Consider the following 23,336-nt stretch of genomic DNA (forward strand, 5'->3'; position numbering starts at 1 on the left):
TTTTATTTATTTACTTTTCTGCTCTTTTGCACACCAATATCTCTACCTGTACATGATCATTTATCAATCCAGTGTTAATCTGCAATATTGTAATTATTCGCCTACCTCCTCATGCCTTTTGCACACATTGTATATAGACTCCCCTTTTTTTTCTACTGTGTTATTGACTTGTTAATTGTTTACTCCATGTGTAACTCTGTGTTGTCTGTTCACACTGCTATGCTTTATCTTGGCCAGGTCGCAGTTGTAAATGAGAACTTGTTCTCAACTAGCCTACCTGGTTAAATAAAGGTGAAAAAAAAATACAGAATCTGCACCGCAGGTTTCAGCACCATGGACAGCGACTAAGGCAGAATCCCTAACGTGGACTTTCAGCACCCCATGACAGTGGACAGCGCCTGGTTAAAGTGCAGCTCTAACGTTCCCGGCCATTTATTTTTTATATGGAATAAAAACAGCATATTATAGCAAGGTATATGAAAAACAAATTTTTATTTTCAATATACAAACAAAGACAATGGACAGGTGTGTTGCCAGAGATGGCCCTCTGGTGGCAGAAAAAAAACATTACAGCCTATATGCCCTCACATGGACAGTACCCCTTTGAATTTGTACATGCATTTGAGTCATGTACTTGGTGGCTATTTCCAGATCTAAAACACCTTTAGGGGACATATAAAAGTCTACAATAGGGGTTGGATGAACAATTTGTCCACTTAGTAATAACAGTTCTCATCTCAGAGGAAGATAATGATGAAGATGTTGCAGTGATTTCCATGTGTCCAGATCTAATATGTCCTCCACCTAAGCGTTTCTTCCAGGTGAACTTCCTCCTCGCTCCCCCTGGCCCGGCGTCTTCCCCTCCTTAATTCTGGGGTCAGGGGTCAGCAGCCCAGCTGAGAAGGACGCAGAGATGCAGGTCAAAGGTCAAACCAAAAATAGTACAATACATCAACAACAAAGCAACAGAGGAACAGCGGCCAATGTTGTTAATTTGATGTAAATTAAAACGGTCCTTCTCTCAACACATATCAAACGTGCAGGCTAAAGTTAAATCTAGACTTGGTTTCCTCTATCGTAATCACTCCTCTTTCACCCGTTGCCAGACTAACCCTGATTCAGGTGACCATCCTACGCATGCTAGATTACTGAGACATAATTTGAAGATCGGCAGGTAAGGATGCTCTCGAGCGGCTAGATGTTCTTTACCATTCGACCATCAGATTTGCCACCAATGCTCCTTATAGGACACATCACTGCACTCTATACTCCTCTGTAAACTGGTCATCTATGTATACCCGTCGCAAGACCCACTGGTTGATGCTTATTTATAAAACACTCTTCCTCCACATACAGCCCTCTTCCTCCACATACAACACCCGTTCTGCCAGTCACATTCTGTTAAAGGTCCCCAAAGCACACACAGCCCTGGGTCGCTCCTCTTTTCAGTTCTCTGCAACTAGCGACTGGAACGAGCTGCAACAAACACTCAAACTGGACAGTTTTATCTCAATCTCTTCATTCAAAGACTCAAGCATGGACACTCTTACTGACAGTTGTGGCTGCTTTGCCTGATGTATTGTTGTCTCTACCTTCTTGCCCTTTGTGCTGTTGTCTGTGCCCAATAATGTTTGTACCATGTTTTGTGCTGCTACCAAGTTCTTCCTACCATGCTGTTGTCATGTTGTATTGCTGCCATGCTGTTGTCATGTTGTGCTGCTGCCATGCTGTTGTCAGGTTGTGTTGCTGCCATGCTATTGTCATGTTGTGCTGCTACCATGCTGTTGTCATGTTGTGTTGCTACCATGCTGTTGTCATGTTGTGCTGCTACCATTCTGTTTTCATTTGTGCTGCTGCCATGCTGTTGTTGTGTTGTTACCATGATGTTGTCATGTTGTGCTGCTGCCGTGCTGTTGTCATTTGTGCTGCTGCCATGCTGTTGTCATTTGTGCTGCTACCATGCTGTTGTCATGTTGTGTTGCTACCATGCTGTTGTCATGTTGTGCTGCTACCATTCTGTTTTCATTTGTGCTGCTGCCATGCTGTTGTTGTGTTGTTACCATGATGTTGTCATGTTGTGCTGCTGCCATGCTGTTGTCATTTGTGCTGCTGCCATGCTGTTGTCATTTGTGCTGCTGCCATGCTGTTGTCATTTGTGCTGCTGCCATTTGTGCTGATGCCATTTGTGCTGATGCCATTTGTGCTGCTGCCATTTGTGCTGCTGCCATGCTATGTTGATGTCTTAAGTCTCTCTTTATGTAGTGATGTCTCTCTTGTGGTGATGTGTTTTTTTTTTTTTAATCGCAGCCCCCATCCCAGCAGGAGGCCTTTTGCCTCTTGGTAGGTCATCATTGTAAATAACAATTTGTTCTTAACTGACTTGCCTAGTTAAATAAAATTTAAAAAATACAACAATAGATAAGGAAGCTTTCTGAATGATGTGTGTGTCTCGTTAGTCGTGTGTGTGTGTGTGTGTACTACCACTACCAACCTTGTCTCTTGGTCTCCACCTGTCCCTCAGACAGACAGCTCAGCATGGTGCGGGAGATGGCAAGGCGTAGCGCCCCCGCCTGGCTGGTATGGCCCCCACCACTCACACTGCACTGCATGTCAAACCTCCCCAGCACCTCCATGAGGTGGAGGGGGAACATCAACTGCTCTCTGTCAGGGGGAGAGGATAGGGATGGGGAGAAGGGAGGGGGGAAGAGGGATGGAGAGGGATGGAGAGAAGGGAGGTGGAGATGGAGAGGGATGGAGATGGAAAGGAGGGAGGACAGGGATGGAGATGGAGAGAAGGGAGGAGAGGGATGGAGATGGAGAGAAGGGAGGAGAGGGATGGAGATGGAGATGGAGAGAAGGGAGGAGAGGGATGAGGAGAGGGATGAGGAGGAGAGGAGGGATGAGATGGTGAGAAGGGAGGATAGGAGAAAAGAGGGATGGAGAGAAGAGAAGGGAGGGATGAGATGGAGAGAAGGGAGGGGAGGGATGGAGATGGAGAGAAGGGAGGAGAGGGATGGAGATGGAGAGAAGGGAGGAGAGGGATGGGGAGGTGGGAGGAGAGGGATGGGGAGGAGGGAGGAGAGGGATGGGGAGGAGAGGGATGAGGAGGAGAGGAGGGAGGAGAGGGATGAGGAGGAGAGGAGGGAGGAGAGGGATGAGGAGGAGAGGAGGGAGGAGAGGGATGAGGAGGAGAGGAGGGAGGAAAGGGATGAGGAGGAGAGGAGGGAGGAAAGGGATGAGGAGGAGAGGAGGGAGGAGGGAGGATAGGGATGAGATGGTGAGAAGGGAGGAGAGGAGAAAAGAGGGATGGAGAGGAGGGATGGAGAGAAGAGAAGGGAGGAGAGGGATGGAGATCGAGAGAAGGGAGGACAGGGATGGAGAGGAGGTAGGAGAGGGATGGAGATGAGGGAGGAGAGGAGAAAAGAGGGATGGAGAGGAGAGAAGGGAGGAGAGAGAGAGAGAGAGAGAGAGAGAGAGAGAATATCAGTTATCAACAGCAGTGGTTGTCTAGAGGATTGTAAAGAGCAGTGGTGTGTGTATAGAGTCCTGTTAACCTCTGTTAGAGCCACACGGTCATATTTAGACACTACAGCAGTCACTCTTCTGTCTCAGCATGAAAAAGACAGATGAGGGGTGTGTGTCTGAATGTGTATGTTCTGGCCCACATCCCAGCAGACTAAATGAAAGGCTTATTGCTGACACAGTCAAACCACCGGCATCCTTCAGGTCCTATTAGTCCTGTCTCAGTCTGTCCTCAGCCCAGGAGATAACACACACACACACACACACACACACACACACACACACACACACACACACACACACACACACACACACACACACACACCCAACCCACTCAGTTGTGTAATTAACGCTGCTATATCCCAGATAAATAAAAGAGGCTATAAACGCAGTGAGGTGCAACATAAAGATACTTTTCAACAGCGTTTTGAGAGTGCACGTGGCACGGCGTGCATGTTCTGAGAGTGCACGTGGCACGGTGTGCACGCTAAGGAAGGATGGGGAGAGGAGTGTGGAAAGAAGCAGGGACTTGTGATTTCTTCGGTGGGAGAGGAAGCACTAACGAGCCGTGTCAATCCTCTAAAGCTCTCTGATTTGTCTCCTACTTCAGCAGTACTGGTCTGAAAGCACATGCTATTTGAAAACATTACGGTGGATGTCTGCTGGGAAGGAATACGGACCGGTCTTGCAGGACAGGGAAGTAGTGGACATAGTTTGTCCCGTTGATGCTGATGGATCCTGAACCGCTGTCTCAGTAGGACAGTACCCGTAGCGGTCTTCCTTCTGCCTGGGGAGACACACACAACTTATTATCCTAGATCTCCCTCTTCTACCATGAAGCCCTGGTCAACCAATGACTGTAGGTCATTCTTTGAAAGGGAAAGATCACTGAAATTGTCATGAAATTTAGACCCGGGTTCTGTCAACTGCTTTAAGACAAATGTAAATAAATGCTACTCGTAACATATTGATCCATCGATTGATAAAAGCCCAGTCATATTAATTGATTGCTGTTTACCATCTCCAGTGTTGTAAGCCACTCCGTGCTGGTCGTACTGGAGGGGCTGGACCTGCTGCTTGGAGGACTGGATCTCCAGCTGTCTGCGGTAGCGCTGGACAAAGTCCTCCTCCACAGAGCAGTAGGGCAGAGACAGCAACCTCTCCATCAGCTGGATGAACCGTGCATACTGACGAGAGACACACACAACATGGAAGAATAGGAGTAGTCCCCTAGACGCTGATCTTGGGTCAGTTGATCATTTCCCCGACTAATGGCAAAGGTTAGGATTGGGGCAGGGGAAGCTGATCCTGGATCTGTAGGGGAAACGTCACCCCGGAGCGTAAGAACATAAGCACACACGCCTACTTTCTATTGGCGTTGAGGGCTCTGTTCAGTGTCTAAACAGCAACCTCTTGTGGTGACTAGGTGAACTGCATCCTACCAGTAATCCAGTATCTAGCATGCCAACAACCAGGTTTCCAGTCAACCTTCTATGTGAGTTAAGAACATGTCAGATACAAATACTGGAAGGCATGAAGGAAACAGCAAAGTTGTCGGGAAGCTTTCCAAATGTTGCAAATATTGATATAATAACCATCATATGGAAGTAAACTTGGAGTTGTGATGACGTTGTGTGGTCCTCCCACTACAACGCAGGAAACCATCCAGTTTATTAGGCTACAGATTAAATAAATGATGATGAACTTCACAGGGTGGTGAAAGTCCAAGGTGATGAGTTTGATGCTCCTTTCCAATAAATATTGAGGGTCTTATTCTGGTGACATGATGATTGATGCTTGGGAGTCTTTTGACAAATTAAACGAATCTCGCTCTTTAGTCCATAATAATCTCATCATGTAGGCTGTACCCGCAATGCATCTGCTACCTGTTAGCTGGAGCGCACGTGCCAACACCAGGGTGCACAGTCGCTATATAATGCAGCATGTGATAAAACCATCAGTATTGTTGAAAATGTGAGAAATCCTTTTAATCTTTTAATTTTTTAAATTTAGTATATGGGAATTTAACCGCAAACTTTATTTTTATGTAGACTACCTAATCACACACTTTAATCCACAACAATTCAAGTTGATGAAATTGATTATTCTCTGGTGGGAAAATGCACATATTTCATTTATGCAGATTTTTGAATATTCACATGAAAATCTGGTGCCAACTGGATGGCAACCTAGCTAGTGATATCTAAGGTCTTTTTCCTCTGTAAATACTATCACAGCAGAACTGTTGAAGTGTGAAGGAGAGAGACCAGAGAGAGAGACCAGAAAGAGGGACCAGGGAGAGGGACCAGGGAGAGGGACCAGGGAGAGGGACCAGGGAGAGGGACCAGGGAGAGGGACCAGGGAGAGGGACCAGGGAGAGAGACCAGGGAGAGAGACCAGGGAGAGGGACCAGGGAGAGGGACCAGGGAGAGGGACCAGGGAGAGGGACCAGGGAGGGAGACCAGGGAGAGGGACCAGGGAGAGGGACCAGGGAGAGGGACCAGGGACCAGGGAGAGGGACCAGGGAGAGGGACCAGGGAGAGGGACCAGGGAGAGGGGACCAGGGAGAGGGGAGAAGGACAGGGAGAGAGACCAGGGAGAGGGACCAGGGAGAGGGACCAGGGAGAAGGACCAGGGAGAGAGACCAGGGAGAGAGACCAGGGAGAGGGACCAGGGAGAAGGACCAGGGAGAAGGACCAGGGAGAAGAACCAGGGAGAAGGACCAGGGAGAAGGACCAGGGAGAAGGACCAGGGAGAAGGACCAGGGAGAAGGACCAGGGAGAGAGACCAGGGAGAAGGACCAGGGAGGGAGACCAGGGAGAAGGACCAGGGAGAAGGACCAGGGAGAAGGACCAGGGAGAAGGACCAGGGAGAAGGACCAGGGAGAAGGACCAGGGAGGGAGACCAGGGAGAAGGACCAGAGAGAGAGACCAGGGAGAGAGACCAGGGAAAGGGACCAGGGAAAGGGACCAGGGAAAGGGACCAGAGAGAGGGACCAGATATCTGGACGGCATTAAAAGAGTTCCTTCTTACATCGTGTTCTGAGAGGGTCTCCACCAACAACTCCTCCAGCTCTTCTTTCAGAGAACTGAACACACACACACATGCGTATCAACATTCACTGGTGAACTTATTTCACTGCTCTGTGAAAACAACTATCCTCACATCTGCTTGGCGTCCTGGGTGAAGAGATCCTTTCCTCTCAGACAGTCCTGGTGCTTCTCTACTGCCAAGGCTTTAGTGAAGGTGTCCTGAATGGGACAGGAGGACACAGACGACCATATTAAACAACATGGAACACTCTATGGTCTATGAACCTTTCACTCAGTATTAACAATGTATATTTGTGTTGTATCAAGAAAAGACCAGTATGGAATGCACTGTATATTCTGGAGCGTGTGCACACACACACACACACACTAGAGATAAAGAAAGACAGAGAATTCTCCATTATGAAAGCAGATCCCATATCTGTCCCCATCCTTGGCTGGATTTAATTGGGTGGGAAAATTGAATTGGGGAGCACTTGGGCTAAAGCTTACTCCCCCTTTCTCCCCAAGAAGCTGACATGAAGAGCGAGAGGGCTAGCTACCCGCTGTCTGCGGGCACGCTTATCTAAATAGCCATGGAGCCCACGAGCTTGGCATTAGCCCATCAAGCGTGGTACAGTACATTAAGGCTGGTGGTAGAGGGCCCAGACCTGACCCGGGCCAGCAGCCTAGCATTCTGGTCACGTCCCAAAGCAGCCTCAACTCCCCATCCATCCATCTACCCCCCCACCCCCCCCACGCAACCGGGTGAGAACTCATTTCCCTGTCCATTATTCAGCAGATGTTTGTTTAATTCCTTCTTGATAGAGTGGAGTCTAATCCGCTGCCACTCCACCACAGAGAGAGAGAGATTGGGGGGGGGGGGCAAACATCAAGCAAAAACCAATTTGTGTCACAAAAAAAAAAGTAATAAAATAATCTTCATAAAAAGGGAGGGCAGGTGGTGGTGTGAGGGGGTTTGGCGTTACACATTTGTGAACACTGGGCCCAACAATGGCTGGGAAATTATTGAGGTATAGAGGCCTGGATGAAAAAGAGGAGGATAGTGGGAGACAAGCCAGTCATACAGAGAGAAAGAGATATAGAAGAGTAATGGATGCCTTCGATACTTGAACATTTTATACTCAACTCACGTCTAGTTCTTCAAATTCAATAAGCAGCGTGAAGCAGCACCCTGTTAGCATGGTTGTAATTTGTCTTCACCAGTGAGCCCTTATATAGCAAAGCTCTGAGGAATATCAGAATGAAATCCTCCAACATCAGAGGCTCCAGAGTCCCGAGTCAGGAACCCCTGGTTCCCCTCAGCAGAGGGTAGGGGGTAGTCAGTTACCCCTGGTTCCCCTCAGCAGTGGGTAGGGGGTAGTCAGGAACCCCTGGTTCCCCTCAGCAGTGGGTAGGGGGTAGTCAGGTACCCCTGGTTCCCCTCAGCAGTGGGTAGGGGGTAGTCAGGTACCCCTGGTTCCCCTCAGCAGTGGGTAGGGGGTAGTCAGGTACCCCTGGTTCCCCTCAGCAGTGGGTAGGGGGTAGTCAGGAACCCCTGGTTCCCCTCAGCAGAGGGTAGGGGGTAGTCAGGAACCACTGGTTCCCCTCAGCAGAGGGTAGGGGGTAGTCAGGTACCCCTGGTTCCCCTCAGCAGTGGGTAGGGGGTAGTCAGGAACCCCTGGTTTCCCTCAGCAGTGGGTAGGGGGTAGTCAGGTACCCCTGGTTCCCCTCAGCAGTGGGTAGGGGGTAGTCAGGAACCCCTGGTTTCTCTCAGCAGTGGGTAGGGGGTAGTCAGGCACCACTGGTTCCCTTCAGCAGAGGGTAGGGGGTAGTCAGGTACCCTGGTTCCCCTCAGCAGTGGGTAGGGGGGAGTCAGGCACCCCTGGTTCCCCTCAGAAGTGGGTAGGGGGTAGTCAGGTACCCTGGTTCCCCTCAGCAGTGGGTAGGGGGTAGTCAGGTACCCCTGGTTCCCCTCAGCAGTGGGTAGGGGGTAGTCAGGTACCCCTGGTTCCCCTCAGCAGAGGGTAGGGGGTAGTCAGGTACCCCTGGTTCCCCTCAGCAGAGGGTAGGGTAGGAGGTAGTCAGGTACCCCTGGTTCCCCTCAGCAGTGGGTAGGTGTAGTCAGGTACCCCTGGGTCCCCTCAGCAGAGGGTAGGGTAGGGGGTAGTCAGGTACCCCTGGTTCCCCTCAGCAGAGGGTAGGGTAGGGGGTAGTCAGGTACCCCTGGTTCCCCTCAGCAGTGGGTAGGGGGTAGTCATGTACCCCTGGTTCCCCTCAGCAGTGGGTAGGGGGTAGTCAGGCACCCCTGGTTCCCCTCAGCAGAGGGTAGGGGGTAGTCAGGTACCCTGGTTCCCCTCAGCAGTGGGTAGGGGGTAGTCAGGCACCCCTGGTTCCCCTCAGCAGTGGGTAGGGGGTAGTCAGGTACCCCTGGTTCCTCAGCAGAGGGTAGGGGGTAGTCAGGTACCCCTGGTTCGACCTCAGCAGAGGGTAGGGTAGGGGGTAGTCAGGTACCCCTGGTTCCCCTCAGCAGTGGGTAGGAGGTAGTCAAGTACCCCTGGTTCCCCTCAGCAGAGGGTAGGGGGTAGTCAGGTACCCCTGGTTCCCCTCAGCAGAGGGTAGGGTAGGGGGTAGTCAGGTACCCCTGGTTCCCCTCAGCAGAGGGTAGGGGGTAGTCATGTACCCCTGGTTCTCCTCAGCAGAGGGTAGGGTAGGGGGTAGTCAGGTAGCCCTGGTTCCCCTCAGCTGAGGGTAGGGTAGGGGGTAGTCAGGTACCCCTGGTTCCCCTCAGCAGTGGGTAGGGGGTAGTCAGGTACCCCTGGTTCCCCTCAGCAGTGGGAAATGGGTAGTCAGGTACCCTGGTTCCCCTCAGCAGAGGGTAGGGGGTAGTCAGGTACCCTGGTTCCCCTCAGCAGTGGGTAGGGGGTAGTCAGGCACCCCTGGTTCCCCTCAGAAGTGGGTAGGGGGTAGTCAGGTACCCTGGTTCCCCTCAGCAGTGGGTAGGGGGTAGTCAGGTACCCCTGGTTCCCCTCAGCAGTGGGTAGGGGGTAGTCAGGTACACCTGGTTCCCCTCAGCAGTGGGTAGGGGGTAGTCAGGTACCCCTGGTTCCCCTCAGCAGTGGGTAGGGGGTAGTCAGGTACCCCTGGTTCTCCTCAGCAGAGGGTAGGGTAGGGGGTAGTCAGGTACCCCTGGTTCCCCTCAGCAGAGGGTAGGGTAGGGGGTAGTCAGGTACCCCTGGTTCCCCTCAGCAGTGGGTAATGGGTAGTCAGGTACCCTGGTTCCCCTCAGCAGTGGGTAGGGGGTAGTCACGTACCCTGGTTCTCCTCAGCAGAGGGTAGGGGGTAGTCAGGTACCCTGGTTCCCCTCAGCAGTGGGTAGGGGGTAGTCAGGTACCCCTGGATCCCCTCAGCAGTGGGTAGGGGGTAGTCAGGTACCCCTGGTTCCCCTCAGCAGTGGGTAGGGGGTAGTCAGGTACCCCTGGTTCCCCTCAGCAGTGGGTAGGGGGTAGCAGGTACCCCTGGTTCCCCTCAGCAGTGGGTAATGGGTAGTCAGGTACCCCTGGTTCCCCTCAGCAGTGGGTAGGGGGTAGTCACGTACCCTGGTTCTCCTCAGCAGTGGGTAGGGGGTAGTCAGGTACCCTGGTTCCCCTCAGCAGTGGGTAGGGGGTAGGTCAGGTACCCCTGGTTCCCCTCAGCAGTGGGTAGGGGGTAGTCAGGTACCCTGGTTCCCCTCAGCAGTGGGTAGGGGGTAGTCAGGTACCCCTGGTTCCCCTCAGAAGTGGGTAAGGTAGGGGGTAGTCAGGTACCCTGGTTCCCCTCTGCAGTGGGTAGGGGGTAGTCACGTACCCTGGTTCCCCTCAGCAGTGGGTAGGGGGTAGTCAGGTACCCCTGGTTCCCCTCAGAAGTGGGTAAGGTAGGGGGTAGTCAGGTACCCTGGTTCCCCTCTGCAGTGGGTAGGGGGTAGTCAGGTACCCTGGTTCCCCTCTGCAGTGGGTAGGGGGTAGTCACGTACCCTGGTTCCCCTCTGCAGTGGGTAGGGGGTAGTCAGGTACCCTGGTTCCCCTCAGCAGTGGGTAGGGGGTAGTCAGGTACCCCTGGTTCCCCTCAGCAGTGGGTAGGGGGTAGTCAGGTACCCCTGGTTCCCCTCAGCAGTGGGTAGGGGGTAGTCACGTACCCTGGTTCTCCTCAGCAGAGGGTAGGGGGTAGTCAGGTACCCTGGTTCCCCTCAGCAGTGGGTAGGTGTAGTCAGGTACCCCTGGTTCCCCTCAGCAGAGGGTAGGGTAGGGGGTAGTCAGGTACCCTGGTTCCCCTCTGCAGTGGTTAGGGGGTAGTCAGGTACCCTGGTTCCCCTCAGCAGTGGGTAGGGGGTAGTCAGGTACCCCTGGTTCCCCTCAGCAGTGGGTAGGGGGTAGTCAGGTACCCCTGGTTCCCCTCAGCAGTGGGTAGGGGGTAGTCACGTACCCTGGTTCTCCTCAGCAGAGGGTAGGGGGTAGTCAGGTACCCTGGTTCCCCTCAGCAGTGGGTAGGGGGTAGTCAGGTACCCCTGGTTCCCCTCAGCAGTGGGTAGGGGGTAGTCAGGAACCCTGGTTCCCCTCAGCAGTGGGTAGGGGGTAGTCATGTACCCCTGGTTCCCCTCAGCAGTGGGTAGGGGGTAGTCAGGTACCCCTGGTTCCCCTCAGCAGTGGGTAGGGGGTAGTCAGGTACCCCTGGTTCCCCTCAGAAGTGGGTAAGGTAGGGGGTAGTCAGGTACCCTGGTTCCCTTCTGCAGTGGGTAGGGGGTAGTCAGGTACCCTGGTTCCCCTCAGCAGTGGGTAGGGGGTAGTCAGGTACCCTGGTTCCCCTCAGCAGTGGGTAGGGGGTAGTCACGTACCCCTGGTTCCCCTCTGCAGTGGGTAGGGGGTAGTCACGTACCCTGGTTCCCCTCAGCAGTGGGTAGGGGGTAGTCAGGTACCCCTGGTTCCCTTCTGCAGTGGGTAGGGGGTAGTCAGGTACCCTGGTTCCCCTCAGCAGTGGGTAGGGGGTAGTCACGTACCCCTGGTTCCCCTCTGCAGTGGGTAGGGGGTAGTCACGTACCCTGGTTCTCCTCAGCAGAGGGTAGGGGGTAGTCAGGTACCCTGGTTCCCCTCAGCAGTGGGTAGGGGGTAGTCAGGTACCCTGGTTCCCCTCAGCAGTGGGTAGGGGGTAGTCAGGTACCCCTGGTTCCCCTCTGCAGTGGGTAGGGGGTAGTCAGGAACCCTGGTTCCCCTCAGCAGTGGGTAGGGGGTAGTCAGGTACCCTGGTTCCCCTCAGCAGTGGGTAGGGGGTAGTCAGGTACCCTGGTTCCCCTCAGAAGTGGGTAAGGTAGGGGGTAGTCAGGTACCCTGGTTCCCTTCTGCAGTGGGTAGGGGGTAGTCAGGTACCCTGGTTCCCCTCAGCAGTGGGTAGGGGGTAGTCAGGTACCCTGGTTCCCCTCAGCAGTGGGTAGGGGGTAGTCAGGTACCCCTGGTTCCCCTCTGCAGTGGGTAGGGGGTAGTCAGGAACCCTGGTTCCCCTCAGCAGTGGGTAGGGGGTAGTCATGTACCCCTGGTTCCCCTCTGCAGTGGGTAGGGGGTAGTCAGGTACCCCTGGTTCCCCTCAGCAGTGGGTAGGGGGTAGTCAGGTACCCTGGTTCCCCTCAGCAGTGGGTAGGGGGTAGTCATGTACCCCTGGTTCCACTCAGCAGTGGGTAGGGGGTAGTCAGGTACCCTGGTTCCCCTCAGCAGTGGGTAGGGGGTAGTCATGTACCCTGGTTCCCCTCAGCAGTGGGTAGGGGGTAGTCAGGTACCCCTGGTTCCCCTAAGCAGTGGGTAGGGGGTAGTCAGGTACCCTGGTTCCCCTCAGCAGTGGGTAGGGGGTAGTCATGTACCCTGGTTCCCCTCAGCAGTGGGTAGGGGGTAGTCATGTACCCTGGTTCCCCTCAGCAGTGGGTAGGGGGTAGTCATGTACCCCTGGTTCCCCTCTGCAGTGGGTAGGGGGTAGTCAGGTACCCCTGGTTCCCCTCTGCAGTGGGTAGGGGGTAGTCAGGTACCCCTGGTTCCCCTCTGCAGTGGGTAGGGGGTAGTCAGGTACCCTGGTTCCCCTCAGAAGTGGGTAAGGTAGGGGGTAGTCAGGTACCCCTGGTTCCCCTCAGCAGTGGGTAGGGGGTAGTCAGGTACCCCTGGTTCCCCTCTGCAGTGGGTAGGGGGTAGTCATGTACCCCTGGTTCCCCTCAGCAGTGGGTAGGGGGTAGTCATGTACCCCTGGTTCCCCTCAGCAGTGGGTAGGGTGTAGTCAGGTACCCCTGGTTCCCCTCTGCAGTGAGTAGGGGGTAGTCAGGTACCCCAAGGTTCCCCTCAGCAGTGGGTAGGGGGTAGTCAGGTACCCCTGGTTCCCGTCAGCAGAGGGTTGGGGGTAGTCAGTGAGGGGGATAAACCCAACAGAACCACAGAGCACTCAACCTGGAAGCCTCATCCTCATACACACAGCCAGCTGTACACCCCAAGGACTTGGCAGAGCTGTATGTGTGTGAGTGTGTGTGTGTGTGTGTGTGTGTGTGTGTGTGTGTGTGTGTGTGTGTTTAATGTGAATTATGGGGTCGGGGGGAGATGTTGTGGCTGTAAATACAGTACTGTGCACATGTAAGTAGATGTGTGTTTGCAGAGTTAATTAACACTCAAATGTTGGGACTGAGATTCTTCCAGAGGTATCAGAGGTGTAGTGAGAGAGACGCATAGAAAGAGGGGGAAACAGAGGGTGTAGTGACCCGTCCCCCTTTTAATCTCAGACTCAATTCTCCCCTGCAAGGCACACTGGGGTGTTTGTTGTACATGGTTGGGTTGCACTACAGGGGTCCGGGCTGAGAGGGGGAGGGGGAAGAGAGAAAAGCCAAAAGAGTGGAGGGGGTGAGTTCCCCATCACAGAGAAGGGAACAGAGAGAGCAGTAGAGTGTACTGTTTACTGTTATTTTGTATTGGTTATTTGACTTTTGTTTATTATCTAGTTAACATATGTTTCACAAGCCAATAAACTCTTAAAATTGAATTGAGAGAAAGAGAGTAGTTTTCCCTCAGACAGACAGCCCTCCCTCCCTCTCAGACACGTCTGGTCTGACATCCCTATTTAAAGTAACAGCAGGGAGCCAGGAGTTGCTGCAGGGCATGGGAAGGGGTGGGGGGGTTGACAAGAAGACAAAAATATTGCCAGGTTACACACACTTCTTATCTGCCGGAGAAACACACCTCTGTCCTAGGTCAAATCAACCATAGAAACAAGAGGGAAGTAAAGAGGGAAAACGAGCGGGTGTGAAGGAAAAATACAGAAGATGGAGGGATGGAGGGTAAGCTGAGTGGGTAGAGGTGGGTAGCTAATCTACAGCACCGGTCTCCAGGGACCCTCTACCTCTCTGGTGAAATCCCCAGGGCAGAGCAGCTCTCATCCAGGCACAAAGCCTGACTATCAGCCATGGTAGTCACCAAGCCAGGCCTGAAACACGATTTAGGACAGGGACAGAGGGGCCCGTCACAGACACAGTCACGCCCCCTGCCTGTCTGCACCCCTCCCTACCTTCCACAACCCACCTCTCCCAACCCCCCTTCCTCTCACACTGCTCCTACTCTCACCATCCCACCTCCATCCACATCGCTCTCCATACCTCCCCACCCTTCCCTCCCTCCTGCTGCATTCAGCTGAAGCTCTGGCTGTGTGTGTGAAATGGGATGTGACAGGAGCACCTTTCCCTGGGGATCAGAAGCCTCTCTCTCCCATAAATATGGCCCTGGGGGCAGACCAGGGCTTTCTACCTCCAGAAAAACATCCACCCTCAGTCTTTCTCCTCCCGGTCTCTCTCACTCATACACCCAGTACTCACGTGCATTAGAGAGTAGTAGGACTGCTATCCTGTGTAGAACAGAAAGTGGAATGGCCGTCTATCTGCGCCCCATTGGACAGCTAGAGGATATATATATATATATATATATATATATATATATATATATATATATATATATATATATGAGAGAGAGAGAGAGAGAGTTAGGCCATTGGTGTAAACCACTTTACTTTATCTAGCCCAATCAGTTAGAGATTGAGCAAAAAACTCAAGAGGTCCCCCTGCTGGTGATGTTGTGAAAGTGCAGCTCTCACACAGTGAAAATTACCATAGGAGTAGAACAATCCATCTCAGTTGTAAATCGATTTTAAAAAAGGACCCACCTCTCTGATTTGGAAACACCTCATCCGGATGCTGGAAGAAAATATGAAGATTTTGAATCACTAATGAATATGACCTTTCTGAGTATATACACATACATGAGACAGAAAAAGGAGACAGGGAGGAAGTCTTACCGTCATCAGTGGTTTGGCTTTATTGTCAAACAGGCCGGAGGGGAACAGGTATGCAATGCTTCTCTGGAACAGAAACAGGAGAGAAGTCAAATATCATTAACATATCATAAAGATGGAGGGAGAAACGTTTAGTTTAAACAGCCAGCTCTGAACAGGGAGAAACCTTTAGTTTAAACAGCCAGCTCTGAACAGGGAGAAACCTTTAGTTTAAACAGCCAGCTCTGAACAGGGAGAAACCTTTAGTTTAAACAGCCAGCTCTGAACAGGGAGAAACCTTTAGTTTAAACAGCCAGCTCTGAACAGGGAGAAACATTCAGTTTTAACAGCCAGCTCTGAACAGGGAGAAACCTTTAGTTTAAACAGCCAGCTCTGAACAGGGAGAAACCTTTAGTTTAAACAGCCAGCTCTGAACAGGGAGAAACCTTTAGTTTAAACAGCCAGCTCTGAACAGGGAGAAACCTTTAGTTTAAACAGCCAGCTCTGAACAGGGAGAAACCTTTAGTTTAAACAGCCAGCTCTGAACAGGGAGAAACCTTTAGTTTAAACAGCCAGCTCTGAACAGGGAGAAACCTTTAGTTTAAACAGCCAGCTCTGAACAGGGAGAAACCTTTAGTTTAAACAGCCAGCTCTGAACAGGGAGAAACCTTTAGTTTAAACAGCCAGCTCTGAACAGGGAGAATCCTTTAGTTTAAACAGCCAGCTCTAAACAGGGAGAAACCTTTAGTTTAAACAGCCAGCTCTGAACAGGGAAAAACCTTTAGTTTAAACAGCCAGCTCTGAACAGGGAGAAACCTTTAGTTTAAACAGCCAGCTCTAAACAGGGAGAAACCTTCAGTTTTTAATTTTAATTGTATTTATTTCACCTTTATTTAACCAGGTAGGCAAGTTGAGAACAAGTTCTCATTTACAATTGCGACCTGGCCAAGATAAAGCAAAGCAGTTCGACACATACAACGACACAGAGTTACACATGGAGTAAAACAAACATACAGTCAATAATACAGTAGAAAAATAAGTCGATATACAATGTGAGCAAATGAGGTGAGACAAGGGAGGTAAAGGCAAAAAAGGCCATGGTGGAGAAGTAAATACAATATAGCAAGTAAAACACTGGAATGGTAGATTTGCGGTGGAAGAATGTGCAAAGTGGAAATAGAAATAATGGGGTGCAAAGGAGCAAAATAAATAAATAAAGTAGGGGGAGAGGTAGTTGATTGGGCTAAATTATAGGTGGGTTATGTACAGGTGCAGTAATCTGTGAGGTGCTCTGACAGCTGGTGCTTAAAGCTAGTGAGGGAGATAAGTGTTTCCAGTTTCAGAGATTTCTGTAGTTCGTTCCAGTCGTTGGCAGCAGAGAACTGGAAGGAGAGGCGGCCAAAGGAAGAATTGGTTTTGGGGGTGACCAGAGAGATATACCTGCGTGATACAGGTGGGTGCTGCTATGGTGACCAGCGAGGTGAGATAAGGGGGGACTTTACCTAGCAGGGTCTTGTAGATGACACTGAGCCAGTGGGTTTGGCGACGAGTATGAAGCGAGGGCCAGCCAACGAGAGCGTACAGGTCGCAGTGGTGGGTAGTATATGGGGCTTTGATGACAAAACGGTTGGCACTGTGATAGACTGCATCCAATTTATTGAGTAGAGTATTGGAGGCTATTTTGTAAATGACATCGCCGAAGTTGAGGATCGGTAGGATGAAGGATGCTTTGTTTGCGAAATAGGAAGCCAATTCTAGATTTAACTTTGGATTGGAGATGTTTGATGTGAGTCTGGAAGGAGAGTTTACAGTCTAACCAGACACCTAAGTATTTGTAGTTGTCCACATATTCTAAGTCAGAGCCATCCAGAGTAGTGATGTTGGATGGGCGGGCAGGTAGTGATCGGTTGAAGAGCATGCATTTACTTTTACTTGTATTTAAGGCCACGGAAGGAGAGTTGTATGGCATTGAAGCTCGTCTGGAGGGTTGTTAACACAGTGTCCAAAGAAGGTATACAGAGTGGTGTCGTCTGCGTAGAGGTGGATCAGAGACTCACCAGCAGCAAGAGCGACATCATTGATGTATACAGAGAAGAGAGTCGGTCCAAGAATTGAACCCTGAGGCACCCCCATAGAGACTGCCAGAGGCCCGGACAACAGGCCCTCCCGATTTGACACACTGAACTCTATCAGAGAAGTAGTTGGTGAACCAGGCGAGGCAATCATTTGAGAAACCAAGGCTATCGAGTCTGCCGATGACGATGTGGTGATTGACAGAGTCGAAAGCCTTTTTTAAACAGCCAGCTCTGAACAGGGAGAAACATTTAGTTTAAATAGCCAGCTCTGAACAGGGATAAATGATAGTAGCAGCCAGGCTAGCTAACAGGTTAGAGAGGAGACACTCAAGTATTTTAAGAGTTCAGATAAAGGCTAGAGGGAAGTTCCTAGAGAACAGCAGTGAAAGTTAGAGGGGAGAGAGAACAAACAAACAGCTAGGTGACAGGGACCAGAGGACAGACTTGAGTCACCAGTTCACCCTAAGTTCACACACTCACAGCCAGTCTCCTTGTGGAGGCAGCAGAGTGGAGCCAGGTCATTAGTGCTGCTACAGATGGCACTACTCTTGACAGGGTGTGTGTGTGTGGGGGGGGGGGGGTAGGCTGAAGGTTTGTGTGTGTGGGGGGGGAGTCTGAAGGTGTGTGTGTGTGTGTGCGCGCGTCTCTGAAGGTGTGTGTGGGAGGAGAGTGGGACAGACAGGTAGTGTCCACCCTGCCACTCTTCTCCAACCAGTCTGCTCATCCCTCCTCTCCCTCATCTTTAACTTATTTTCCTCCTTCACTCTGTCTGCTCAATTAAGAGAGGGAACAGGTGCTAGAAGGAGAGAGCATGTTGCAGCCTTTTGGGCTGTCAAGACGAGGGGAATCAAAGAGAGGGAGAGAGGGGCGGAGAGAGAGAGAGAGAGAGAGAGAGAGGGAGGGAAGGAGAGTGAGAGGTGGAAGAGAGAGAGGCAGGTGAGGGGGAGGTAAAAAGAAGAAGATAGGGGAGGAGGAGAGTGGAACACTGTGCCAGATGAAGGCAGCACCTGTTCATTTCATACCCTAGGCTGCAATATGGCAGAGTCCCCTAGGGAGAGACAGAGAGAGGGGAAAGGGAGAGACCTTCTCCCTGCCACAGATTTCACTGTGTTGTTCACAGCACTCTAGATTTCTCCACTCGGTCTGAACTCCATCGATGTCAATAAAACAACTTAAAGCGAGTACTGCTACACAATAGTTTCTGCACAGTGCCTAATTTAGAAACCAAGTTTCACTTTAATTATCTCACATATGCAAACTTGCATTGTTTGCGCTACGAGGAATGTCACATCAACTGAACCAGAGTCAACAATAATAATCCCAATAATCGCCTAATTCCCCCTCCAGTGGTACCCCATTCGCTGTCCAGTCTCCCTCATTTCCCTCTCCAGTGTCCCTCATCTCCCTCTCCAGTCTCCCTCATCTACCTCTCCAGTCTCCCTCATTTCCCTCACCCGTCTCCCTCATTTCCCTCACCCGTCTCCCTCATTTCCCTCACCCGTCTCCCTCATTTCCCTCACCCGTCTCCCTCATTTCCCTCACCCGTCTCCCTCATTTCCCTCACCCGTCTCCCTCATTTCCCTCACCCGCCTCCCTCATTTCCCTCACCCGCCTCCCTCATTTCCCTCACCCGCCTCCCTCATTTCCCTCACCCGCCTCCCTCATTTCCCTCACCCGCCTCCCTCATTTCCCTCACCCGCCTCCCTCATTTCCCTCACCCGCCTCCCTCATTTCCCTCACCCGTCTCCCTCATTTCCCTCACCCGTCTCCCTCATTTCCCTCACCCGTCTCCCTCATTTCCCTCACCCGTCTCCCTCATTCCCTGTCCAGTCTCCCCATTCCCCCATTTTCCACATCTCTCCCTCCTCCACTCATCTGAGGACGGGACGCTCCATGTCACTTCCTGTTACACAGCCCACTGCTAACAGCTCTATTCATTAGATAGGATAGAAGGTTAGAGACTGCCAGGAAATGAAGAATCATGGGAAATCAAACTAAATGAGTGGGGCAAACGAAGCTAATGCATTCTTCCTTCGTAATGAATAAAACATGGGATGTGTGTATCAGGCGTTGCTAATACAGTGGACACAGCACATTACACAGTGCTGGCCCCTGCTGAGTCTGTCTGTGTGATCAGATCCAGGTCTTATTTTTTATTTTCATAATGACTATGTGTGCACATCTTCTGGACACCAGAATAGTAGAGGTACACAAGTTGTTTTGAAGTAGGTCACTCTGCAATGATTTGCACGACCACCGTGCATCCCACATGTCATGGTGAAGTAGGTGGGTGTTTTACACTTTTGAACATAATATTCCCTTACTGCTGTCTAGCTTCCAACCCGGCCTGATTGTACATATGAATTTAATTATTGATGCCAACATGTACCTCTCTGAATTTTTGAATATGCATAAAGTGTTGTTTTTTGAATGGCCATATTTTGTATAGCATCTACACCCACTATGCGTCATATGTGTAATGGCTATGTGAGGTAAAATGTGGATATATTAGGAGATGGGATAACGAGGTCTGCTTGACCTGATGAAGATCCGTGTTGGATCGAAACGTTGTCATTAAAGGTGGTAATTGGGGGCAAATTCAGTGTGCGGGCCTTTCTGTTATTTTCAATTAAACTGCCTTACCCCATCACCTAGGTGTTTTAAGGACATGCATATGACCACAAACTGTTTTACACAGCCCACTGGTAAGTGCTAACAGTTCTGTTCATTAAATAGAACGATGGTTAGAGACCGCCGGGAAGTGAAGAATCATGGGAAATCAAACTAAATGAGTGGGGCAAACGAAGCTAATGCATTCTTCCTTCGTAATGAATAAAACATGGGATGTGTGTATCAGGCGTTGCTAATACAGTGGACACAGCACATTACACAGTGCTGGCCCCTGCTGGTGACTGTTAGAGTGTGTCTGTGTGATCGGCTCCACCAGATGCTGCTGATGGCATGCGGAGACAGACCAGAGACGATTCTCAACTACTGTTGGGGAATTAAACTAATATGGCTGGAAAACCACCTTAAAGACATGTGACATCTCCTCTGAGAAAGAAAGCCTAATTTATCTATTCCAAATAAGGTGCCACCTTTCTAAACATTGCCTAGCCAAATGCATATCTCAATTGAGTTGATGGTGGACACATAGACTTACTGAGGTATGAATCAGTCTCTGATTGTAGGGTAAGGACAAAAAACTGCATTACACTACATCCATCTAGGGTTTACACACGGCAGTGTAGCCTAGTGGTTGGACTAGTAACCAAAATGTTGCAAGTTCAAATCCCCGAGCTGACAAGGTACAAAATCTGTCGTTCTGCCCATGAACAGGCAGTTAACCCACTGTTCCTAGGCCGTCATTGAAAATAAGAATTTGTTCTTAACTGACTTGCCTAGTAAAATAAAGGTAAAAAAAAGAATCCCTCTATGAAGGACAGGAGTTGTACACACCTCGTTAGACATAACTGCAGTCTTTCTTACATTAATGTCCCCCTGAGTGAAGGTCTCAGGGTCCTCTCCCATCATGTTGGCTAGATGTCTCTTCCCGATGTTGAACTCCTCCACCTGCTTCTCGATTAACTTCTCTGGGCCCGCTGCAGCCAGGTTCTTCCTGTGCACTCACATATAGCTGTCTGGACAGCATCTGAGGTGTGGGAGAGAGGAGGTTCTTATGTTAGGATACATACTGTAGTATAGAACTGGTGCTTTAATAACCCAGGGCCTTGGTATCACAGGGATGGATGAATGTCAGTTATCTGGGCTAATAGATAGTCTCTGGTCTTTTAGGTGCATTAAATTAGTCTGAAATTGTGAGATTTGGCATTGACAAATAGACCAACTGATGTGCATTTGACAGCAAGGTATCCACTAGTAAATGGGACTAACATTGAACTAACGTAGTAAAACGTTAGCTAGCTATGTAAACAAGCTCTGTGAGGCTTAGCTAACTAAGGTTCTATTCAACCAAAATATTGCGACTTGTATGTCCATTATGTTCATGTAGCTAGCTATGTCCATTATGGCATGCATGTTGAGACAAGAAGAACAATATCTAGAGAGTCAACTAGCTACTTAGTTAGCTGTCTGTCTTACTTCAATGACAGTTTACATGTGAGCTAGTTGACAAGGCTGCGCATTGCTACTAGCGCTGAGCTATTTCAGGGACGACTCAGCCCTTCTCTGCAGCGCAACCCCGTTGACATTACCGTGAAAACATGCCGAATTAAACTCTTGGCTTTACCTGGCCAGTTAAATTTGACGAGACAGTGTTAAAATTGAAGCAGCAATTTCCGAATTTCCAAACAAAATATCCCACGGTTTTTCCACTGGAGGCCGCCATGTTTGCTGTACGACGCTCTCGTGAAAACAGGAAGTACGTCGTTAGCAAATGCATTTGTGTTACAATGTAACTGTTACAATGTTACTCCATTACATTTCTCACAGTATATCTGGCAAAATTCGGATACAACGTATTTGATTCAACAAAACAATAACCGTATTTGATAAATCCATAGAATAACTAGAATAAATGTATTAGTTGTTCAGTCCCTTTGTTGCATCCTACAATTAGTTGAACAGATAGGAATTATTTATTTATTTATTTATTTTATCAATTTCACCTTTATTTAACCAGGTAGGCAAGTTGAGAACAAGTTCTCATTTACAATTGCGACCTGGCCAAGATAAAGCAAAGCAGTTCGACACATACAACGACACAGAGTTACACATGGAGTAAAACAAACATACAGTCAATAATACAGTAGAAACAAGTCTATATACGATGCGAGGAAATGAGGTGAGATAAGGGAGGTAAAGGCGAAAAAAAGGCCATGGTGGCAAAGTAAATACAATATAGCAAGTAAAACACTGGAATAGTAGATTTGCAGTGGAAGAATGTGCGAAGTAGAAATAAAAAGGGGCAAAATAAATAAATAATTACAATTAAATAAATACAGTAGGGAAAGAGGTAGTTGTTTGGGCTAAATTATAGATGGGCTATGTACAGGTGCAGTAATCTGTGAGCTGCTCTGACAGCTGGTGCTTAAAGCTAGTGAGGGAGAATAGTGTTTCCAGTTTCAGAGATTTTTGTAGGTCGTTCCAGTCATTGGCAGCAGAGAACTGGAAGGAGAGGTGGCCAAAGAAAGAATTGGTTTTGGGGGTGACCAGAGAGATATACCTGCTGGAGTGCATGCTACAGGTGGGCGATGCTATGGTGACCAGCAAGCTGAGTTAAGGGGGGACTTTACCTAGCAGTGTCTTGTAGATGACATGGAGCCAGTGGGTTTGGCGACGAGTATGAAGCGAGGACCAGCTTTGGTGACAAAACGGATGGCACTGTGATAGACTGCATCCAATTTGTTGAATAGGGTATTGAAGGCTATTTTGTAAATGACATCGCCGAAGTCGAGGATTGGTAGGATGGTCAGTTTTACAAGGGTATGTTTGGCACCATGAGTGAAGGATGCTTTGTTGCGAAATAGGAAGCCAATTCTAGATTTAACTTTGGATTGGAGATGTTTGATGTGGTTCTGGAAGGAGCGTTTACAGTCTAACCAGACACCTAGGTATTTGTAGTTGTCCACGTATTCTAGGTCAGAGCCATCCAGAGTAGTGATGTTGGACAGGCGGGCAGTTGCAGGCAGCGATCGGTTGAAGAGCATGCATTTAGTTTTACTTGTATTTAAGAGCAATTGGAGGCCATGGAAGGAGAGTTGTATGGCATTGAAGCTTGCCTGGAGGGTTGTTAACACAGTGTCCAAAGAAGGGCCAGAAGTATACAGAATGGTGTCGTCTGTGTAGAGGTGGATCAGAGACTCACCAGCAGCAAGAGCGATATCATTGATGTATACAGAGAAGAAAGTCGGTCCAAGAATTGAACCCTGTGGCACCCCCATAGAGACTGCCAGAGGTCCGGACAGCAGACCCTCCGATTTGACACACTGAACTCTATCAGAGAAGTAGTTGGTGAACCAGGCGAGGCAATCATTTGAGAAACCAAGGCTGGCGAGTCTGCCGATGAGGATGTGGTGATTGACAGAGTCAAAAGCCTTGGCCAGATCAATGAATATGGCTACACAGTAATGTTTCTTATCGATGGCGGTTAAGATATCGTTTAGGACCTTGAGCGTGGCTGAGGTGCACCCATGACCAGCTCTGAAACCAGATTGCATAGCAGTGAGGGTATGGTGAGATTCAAAATGGTCGGTAATCTGTTTGTTGACTTGGCTTTCGAAGACCTTAGAAAGGCAGGGTAGGATAGATATAGATCTGTAGCAGTTTGGGTCAAGAGTGTCCCCCCCTTTGAAGAGGGGATGACCGCAGCTGCTTTCCAATCTTTGGGAATCTCAGACGACACAAAAGAGAGGTTGAACAGGCTAGTAATAGG

At 50.0% G+C, this 23,336-nt stretch overlaps 1 pseudogene; it reads right to left on the minus strand.

The window, feature by feature from the left end:
- Positions 1-475: 475 nt before the first annotated feature.
- LOC135542717 (small ribosomal subunit protein uS9m-like) lies at positions 476-21,304 on the minus strand (annotated as a pseudogene).
- Between the last annotated feature and the right edge of the window lie 2,032 nt (positions 21,305-23,336).

This window comes from Oncorhynchus masou, chromosome 6 (assembly GCF_036934945.1).
Source record: "Oncorhynchus masou masou isolate Uvic2021 chromosome 6, UVic_Omas_1.1, whole genome shotgun sequence".
Classification (NCBI taxonomy): domain Eukaryota; kingdom Metazoa; phylum Chordata; class Actinopteri; order Salmoniformes; family Salmonidae; genus Oncorhynchus; species Oncorhynchus masou.